Source organism: Penaeus vannamei, chromosome 44 (genome assembly GCF_042767895.1).
Source record: "Penaeus vannamei isolate JL-2024 chromosome 44, ASM4276789v1, whole genome shotgun sequence".
In the NCBI taxonomy this organism is placed as follows: domain Eukaryota; kingdom Metazoa; phylum Arthropoda; class Malacostraca; order Decapoda; family Penaeidae; genus Penaeus; species Penaeus vannamei.
Genome location: NC_091592.1, coordinates 2,284,165 through 2,293,582, shown reverse-complemented (window position 1 = coordinate 2,293,582; position 9,418 = coordinate 2,284,165).

The window sequence follows — 9,418 nt, the reverse complement described above, 5'->3', positions numbered from 1 at the left end:
TACTGTAACCTATCGTGGATTAGAGTGATTTTACGATCAAGTTTATGTGAGAAAACGAAATTTGGAGTCTCCTGGTTAAATTTGATCCTAACCTAGACCTAACCTAACCTAACCTAACCTAACCAACGTAACCTAACCTAACCTCCCCAAATTGCAGGTACTGTAACCTATCGTGGATTAGAGTGATTTACGATCAAGTTTATGTGAGAAAACGAAATTTGGAGTCTCCTGGTTAAATTTGAGCCTAACCTACCTACCTAACCTAACCTAACCTACGACCAACCTAACCAACGGTAACCTAACCTAACCTCCCCAAATTGCAGGTACTGTAACCTATCGTGGATTAGAGTGATTTACGATCAAGTTTATGTGAGAAAACGAAATTTGGAGTCTCCTGGTTAAATTTGAGCCTAACCTAACCTAACCTAACCTAACCTAACCTAACACCCGTAACCTAACCTAACCTCCCCAAATTGCAGGTACTGTAACCTATCGTGGATTAGAGTGATTTACGATCAAGTTTATGTGAGAAAACCAAATTCGAAGTCTCCTGGTTAAATTTGACCCGCTCCTAACCTAACCTAACCTAACCTTACCTAACCTAACCAACGTAACCTAACCCTAACCTCCCCAAATTGCAGGTACTGTAACCTATCGTGGATTAGAGTGATTTACGATCAAGTTTATGTGAGAAAACGAAATTTGGAGTCTCCTGGTTAAATTTGAGCCTAACCTAACCTAACCTAACCTAACCTAACCTAACCAACGTAACCTAACCTAACCTCCCCAAATTGCAGGTACTGTAACCTATCGTGGATTAGAGTGATTTACGATCAAGTTTATGTGAGAAAACGAAATTTGGAGTCTCCTGGTTAAATTTGAGCCTAACCTAACCTAACCTAACCTAACCTAACCTAACCAACGTAACCTAACCTAACCTCCCCAAATTGCAGGTACTGTAACCTATCGTGGATTAGAGTGATTTACGATCAAGTTTATGTGAGAAAACGAAATTTGGAGTCTCCTGGTTAAATTTGAGCCTAACCTAACCTAACCTAACCTAACCTAAACTAACCTAACCTAACCTAACCAACGTAACCTAACCTAACCTCCCCAAATTGCAGGTACTGTAACCTATCGTGGATTAGAGTGATTTACGATCAAGTTTATGTGAGAAAACGAAATTTGGAGTCTCCTGGTTAAATTTGAGCCTAACCTAACCTAACCTAACCTAACCTAACCTAACCAACGTAACCTAACCTAACCTCCCCAAATTGCAGGTACTGTAACCTATCGTGGATTAGAGTGATTTACGATCAAGTTTATGTGAGAAAACGAAATTTGGAGTCTCCTGGTTAAATTTGAGCCTAACCTAACCTAACCTAACCTAACCTAACCTAACCAACGTAACCTAACCTAACCTCCCCAAAATTGCAGGTACTGTAACCTATCGTGGATTAGAGTGATTTACGATCAAGTTTATGTGAGAAAACGAAATTTGGAGTCTCCTGGTTAAATTTGAGCCTAACCTAACCTAACCTAACCTAACCTAACCTAACCAACGTAACCTAACCTAACCTCCCCAAATTGCAGGTACTGTAACCTATCGTGGATTAGAGTGATTTACGATCAAGTTTATGTGAGAAAACGAAATTTGGAGTCTCCTGGTTAAATTTGAGCCTAACCTAACCTAACCTAACCTAACCTAACCTAACCTAACCAACGTAACCTAACCTAACCTCCCCAAATTGCAGGTACTGTAACCTATCGTGGATTAGAGTGATTTACGATCAAGTTTATGTGAGAAAACGAAATTTGGAGTCTCCTGGTTAAATTTGAGCCTAACCTAACCTAACCTAACCTAACCTAACCTAACCAACGTAACCTAACCTAACCTCCCCAAATTGCAGGTACTGTAACCTATCGTGGATTAGAGTGATTTACGATCAAGTTTATGTGAGAAAACGAAATTTGGAGTCTCCTGGTTAAATTTGAGCCTAACCTAACCTAACCTAACCTAACCTAACCTAACCAACGTAACCTAACCTAACCTCCCCAAATTGCAGGTACTGTAACCTATCGTGGATTAGAGTGATTTACGATCAAGTTTATGTGAGAAAACGAAATTTGGAGTCTCCTGGTTAAATTTGAGCCTAACCTAACCTAACCTAACCTAACCTAACCTAACCAACGTAACCTAACCTAACCTCCCCAAATTGCAGGTACTGTAACCTATCGTGGATTAGAGTGATTTACGATCAAGTTTATGTGAGAAAACGAAATTTGGAGTCTCCTGGTTAAATTTGAGCCTAACCTAACCTAACCTAACCTAACCTAACCTAACCAACGTAACCTAACCTAACCTCCCCAAATTGCAGGTACTGTAACCTATCGTGGATTAGAGTGATTTACGATCAAGTTTATGTGAGAAAACGAAATTTGGAGTCTCCTGGTTAAATTTGAGCCTAACCTAACCTAACCTAACCTAACCTAACCTAACCAACGTAACCTAACCTAACCTCCCCAAATTGCAGGTACTGTAACCTATCGTGGATTAGAGTGATTTACGATCAAGTTTATGTGAGAAAACGAAATTTGGAGTCTCCTGGTTAAATTTGAGCCTAACCTAACCTAACCTAACCTAACCTAACCTAACCAACGTAACCTAACCTAACCTCCCCAAATTGCAGGTACTGTAACCTATCGTGGATTAGAGTGATTTACGATCAAGTTTATGTGAGAAAACGAAATTTGGAGTCTCCTGGTTAAATTTGAGCCTAACCTAACCTAACCTAACCTAACCTAACCTAACCTAACCAACGTAACCTAACCTAACCTCCCCAAATTGCAGGTACTGTAACCTATCGTGGATTAGAGTGATTTACGATCAAGTTTATGTGAGAAAACGAAATTTGGAGTCTCCTGGTTAAATTTGAGCCTAACCTAACCTAACCTAACCTAACCTAACCTAACCAACGTAACCTAACCTAACCTCCCCAAATTGCAGGTACTGTAACCTATCGTGGATTAGAGTGATTTACGATCAAGTTTATGTGAGAAAACGAAATTTGGAGTCTCCTGGTTAAATTTGAGCCTAACCTAACCTAACCTAACCTAACCTAACCTAACCAACGTAACCTAACCTAACCTCCCCAAATTGCAGGTACTGTAACCTATCGTGGATTAGAGTGATTTACGATCAAGTTTATGTGAGAAAACGAAATTTGGAGTCTCCTGGTTAAATTTGAGCCTAACCTAACCTAACCAACCCTAACCTAACCTAACCAACGTAACCTAACCTAACCTCCCCAAATTGCAGGTACTGTAACCTATCGTGGATTAGAGTGATTTACGATCAAGTTTATGTGAGAAAACGAAATTTGGAGTCTCCTGGTTAAATTTGAGCCTAACCTAACCTAACCTAACCTAACCTAACCTAACCAACGTAACCTAACCTAACCTCCCCAAATTGCAGGTACTGTAACCTATCGTGGATTAGAGTGATTTACGATCAAGTTTATGTGAGAAAACGAAATTTGGAGTCTCCTGGTTAAATTTGAGCCTAACCTAACCTAACCTAACCTAACCTAACCTAACAAACGTAACCTAACCTAACCTCCCCAAATTGCAGGTACTGTAACCTATCGTGGATTAGAGTGATTTACGATCAAGTTTATGTGAGAAAACGAAATTTGGAGTCTCCTGGTTAAATTTGAGCCTAACCTAACCTAACCTAACCTAACCTAACCTAACCAACGTAACCTAACCTAACCTCCCCAAATTGCAGGTACTGTAACCTATCGTGGATTAGAGTGATTTACGATCAAGTTTATGTGAGAAAACGAAATTTGGAGTCTCCTGGTTAAATTTGAGCCTAACCTAACCTAACCTAACCTAACCTAACCTAACCAACGTAACCTAACCTAACCTCCCCAAATTGCAGGTACTGTAACCTATCGTGGATTAGAGTGATTTACGATCAAGTTTATGTGAGAAAACGAAATTTGGAGTCTCCTGGTTAAATTTGAGCCTAACCTAACCTAACCTAACCTAACCTAACCTAACCAACGTAACCTAACCTAACCTCCCCAAATTGCAGGTACTGTAACCTATCGTGGATTAGAGTGATTTACGATCAAGTTTATGTGAGAAAACGAAATTTGGAGTCTCCTGGTTAAATTTGAGCCTAACCTAACCTAACCTAACCTAACCTAACCTAACCAACGTAACCTAACCTAACCTCCCCAAATTGCAGGTACTGTAACCTATCGTGGATTAGAGTGATTTACGATCAAGTTTATGTGAGAAAACGAAATTTGGAGTCTCCTGGTTAAATTTGAGCCTAACCTAACCTAACCTAACCTAACCTAACCTAACCAACGTAACCTAACCTAACCTCCCCAAATTGCAGGTACTGTAACCTATCGTGGATTAGAGTGATTTACGATCAAGTTTATGTGAGAAAACGAAATTTGGAGTCTCCTGGTTAAATTTGAGCCTAACCTAACCTAACCTAACCTAACCTAACCTAACCAACGTAACCTAACCTAACCTCCCCAAATTGCAGGTACTGTAACCTATCGTGGATTAGAGTGATTTACGATCAAGTTTATGTGAGAAAACGAAATTTGGAGTCTCCTGGTTAAATTTGAGCCTAACCTAACCTAACCTAACCTAACCTAACCTAACCAACGTAACCTAACCTAACCTCCCCAAATTGCAGGTACTGTAACCTATCGTGGATTAGAGTGATTTACGATCAAGTTTATGTGAGAAAACGAAATTTGGAGTCTCCTGGTTAAATTTGAGCCTAACCTAACCTAACCTAACCTAACCTAACAGAACTGAACCTAACCAACGTAACCTAACCTAACCTCCCCAAATTGCAGGTACTGTAACCTATCGTGGATTAGAGTGATTTACGATCAAGTTTATGTGAGAAAACGAAATTTGGAGTCTCCTGGTTAAATTTGAGCCTAACCTAACCTAACCTAACCTAACCTAACCTAACCAACGTAACCTAACCTAACCTCCCCAAATTGCAGGTACTGTAACCTATTGTGGATTAGAGTGATTTACGATCAAGTTTATGTGAGAAAACGAAATTTGGAGTCTCCTGGTTAAATTTGAGCCTAACCTAACCTAACCTAACCTAACCTAACCTAACCAACGTAACCTAACCTAACCTCCCCAAATTGCAGGTACTGTAACCTATCGTGGATTAGAGTGATTTACGATCAAGTTTATGTGAGAAAACGAAATTTGGAGTCTCCTGGTTAAATTTGAGCCTAACCTAACCTAACCTAACCTAACCAACGTAACCTAACCTAACCTCCCCAAATTGCAGGTACTGTAACCTATCGTGGATTAGAGTGATTTACGATCAAGTTTATGTGAGAAAACGAAATTTGGAGTCTCCTGGTTAAATTTGAGCCTAACCTAACCTAACCTAACCTAACCGAACTGAACCTAACCAACGTAACCTAACCTAACCTCCCCAAATTGCAGGTACTGTAACCTATCGTGGATTAGAGTGATTTACGATCAAGTTTATGTGAGAAAACGAAATTTGGAGTCTCCTGGTTAAATTTGAGCCTAACCTAACCTAACCTAACCTAACCTAACCTAACCAACGTAACCTAACCTAACCTCCCCAAATTGCAGGTACTGTAACCTATCGTGGATTAGAGTGATTTACGATCAAGTTTATGTGAGAAAACGAAATTTGGAGTCTCCTGGTTAAATTTGAGCCTAACCTAACCTAACCTAACCTAACCTAACCTAACCAACGTAACCTAACCTAACCTCCCCAAATTGCAGGTACTGTAACCTATCGTGGATTAGAGTGATTTACGATCAAGTTTATGTGAGAAAACGAAATTTGGAGTCTCCTGGTTAAATTTGAGCCTAACCTAACCTAACCTAACCTAACCTAACCTAACCAACGTAACCTAACCTAACCTCCCCAAATTGCAGGTACTGTAACCTATCGTGGATTAGAGTGATTTACGATCAAGTTTATGTGAGAAAACGAAATTTGGAGTCTCCTGGTTAAATTTGAGCCTAACCTAACCTAACCTAACCTAACCTAACCTAACCAACGTAACCTAACCTAACCTCCCCAAATTGCAGGTACTGTAACCTATCGTGGATTAGAGTGATTTACGATCAAGTTTATGTGAGAAAACGAAATTTGGAGTCTCCTGGTTAAATTTGAGCCTAACCTAACCTAACCTAACCTAACCTAACCTAACCAACGTAACCTAACCTAACCTCCCCAAATTGCAGGTACTGTAACCTATCGTGGATTAGAGTGATTTACGATCAAGTTTATGTGAGAAAACGAAATTTGGAGTCTCCTGGTTAAATTTGAGCCTAACCTAACCTAACCTAACCTAACCTAACCAACGTAACCTAACCTAACCTCCCCAAATTGCAGGTACTGTAACCTATCGTGGATTAGAGTGATTTACGATCAAGTTTATGTGAGAAAACGAAATTTGGAGTCTCCTGGTTAAATTTGAGCCTAACCTAACCTAACCTAACCTAACCTAACCTAACCAACGTAACCTAACCTAACCTCCCCAAATTGCAGGTACTGTAACCTATCGTGGATTAGAGTGATTTACGATCAAGTTTATGTGAGAAAACGAAATTTGGAGTCTCCTGGTTAAATTTGAGCCTAACCTAACCTAACCTAACCTAACCTAACCTAACCAACGTAACCTAACCTAACCTCCCCAAATTGCAGGTACTGTAACCTATCGTGGATTAGAGTGATTTACGATCAAGTTTATGTGAGAAAACGAAATTTGGAGTCTCCTGGTTAAATTTGAGCCTAACCTAACCTAACCTAACCTAACCTAACCTAACCAACGTAACCTAACCTAACCTCCCCAAATTGCAGGTACTGTAACCTATCGTGGATTAGAGTGATTTACGATCAAGTTTATGTGAGAAAACGAAATTTGGAGTCTCCTGGTTAAATTTGAGCCTAACCTAACCTAACCTAACCTAACCTAACCTAACCAACGTAACCTAACCTAACCTCCCCAAATTGCAGGTACTGTAACCTATCGTGGATTAGAGTGATTTACGATCAAGTTTATGTGAGAAAACGAAATTTGGAGTCTCCTGGTTAAATTTGAGCCTAACCTAACCTAACCTAACCTAACCTAACCTAACCAACGTAACCTAACCTAACCTCCCCAAATTGCAGGTACTGTAACCTATCGTGGATTAGAGTGATTTACGATCAAGTTTATGTGAGAAAACGAAATTTGGAGTCTCCTGGTTAAATTTGAGCCTAACCTAACCTAACCTAACCTAACCTAACCTAACCAACGTAACCTAACCTAACCTCCCCAAATTGCAGGTACTGTAACCTATCGTGGATTAGAGTGATTTACGATCAAGTTTATGTGAGAAAACGAAATTTGGAGTCTCCTGGTTAAATTTGAGCCTAACCTAACCTAACCTAACCTAACCTAACCTAACCAACGTAACCTAACCTAACCTCCCCAAATTGCAGGTAGTGTAACCTATCGTGGATTAGAGTGATTTACGATCAAGTTTATGTGAGAAAACGAAATTTGGAGTCTCCTGGTTAAATTTGAGCCTAACCTAACCTAACCTAACCTAACCTAACCTAACCAACGTAACCTAACCTAACCTCCCCAAATTGCAGGTACTGTAACCTATCGTGGATTAGAGTGATTTACGATCAAGTTTATGTGAGAAAACGAAATTTGGAGTCTCCTGGTTAAATTTGAGCCTAACCTAACCTAACCTAACCTAACCTAACCTAACCAACGTAACCTAACCTAACCTCCCCAAATTGCAGGTACTGTAACCTATCGTGGATTAGAGTGATTTACGATCAAGTTTATGTGAGAAAACGAAATTTGGAGTCTCCTGGTTAAATTTGAGCCTAACCTAACCTAACCTAACCTAACCTAACCTAACCAACGTAACCTAACCTAACCTCCCCAAATTGCAGGTACTGTAACCTATCGTGGATTAGAGTGATTTACGATCAAGTTTATGTGAGAAAACGAAATTTGGAGTCTCCTGGTTAAATTTGAGCCTAACCTAACCTAACCTAACCTAACCTAACCTAACCAACGTAACCTAACCTAACCTCCCCAAATTGCAGGTACTGTAACCTATCGTGGATTAGAGTGATTTACGATCAAGTTTATGTGAGAAAACGAAATTTGGAGTCTCCTGGTTAAATTTGAGCCTAACCTAACCTAACCTAACCTAACCTAACCTAACCAACGTAACCTAACCTAACCTCCCCAAATTGCAGGTACTGTAACCTATCGTGGATTAGAGTGATTTACGATCAAGTTTATGTGAGAAAACGAAATTTGGAGTCTCCTGGTTAAATTTGAGCCTAACCTAACCTAACCTAACCTAACCTAACCTAACCAACGTAACCTAACCTAACCTCCCCAAATTGCAGGTACTGTAACCTATCGTGGATTAGGGTGATTTACGATCAAGTTTATGTGAGCAAAACGAAATTTGGAGTCTCCTGGTTAAATTTGAGCCTAACCTAACCTAACCTAACCTAACCTAACCTAACCAACGTAACCTAACCTAACCTCCCCAAATTGCAGGTACTGTAACCTATCGTGGATTAGGGTGATTTACGATCAAGTTTATGTGAGCAAAACGAAATTTGGAGTCTCCTGGTTAAATTTGAGCCTAACCTAACCTAACCTAACCTAACCTAACCTAACCAACGTAACCTAACCTAACCTCCCCAAATTGCAGGTACTGTAACCTATCGTGGATTAGAGTGATTTACGATCAAGTTTATGTGAGAAAACGAAATTTGGAGTCTCCTGGTTAAATTTGAGCCTAACCTAACCTAACCTAACCTAACCTAACCTAACCAACGTAACCTAACCTAACCTCCCCAAATTGCAGGTACTGTAACCTATCGTGGATTAGAGTGATTTACGATCAAGTTTATGTGAGAAAACGAAATTTGGAGTCTCCTGGTTAAATTTGAGCCTAACCTAACCTAACCTAACCTAACCTAACCTAACCAACGTAACCTAACCTAACCTCCCCAAATTGCAGGTACTGTAACCTATCGTGGATTAGAGTGATTTACGATCAAGTTTATGTGAGAAAACGAAATTTGGAGTCTCCTGGTTAAATTTGAGCCTAACCTAACCTAACCTAACCTAACCTAACCTAACCAACGTAACCTAACCTAACCTCCCCAAATTGCAGGTACTGTAACCTATCGTGGATTAGAGTGATTTACGATCAAGTTTATGTGAGAAAACGAAATTTGGAGTCTCCTGGTTAAATTTGAGCCTAACCTAACCTAACCTAACCTAACCTAACCTAACCAACGTAACCTAACCTAACCTCCCCAAATTGCAGGTACTGTAACCTA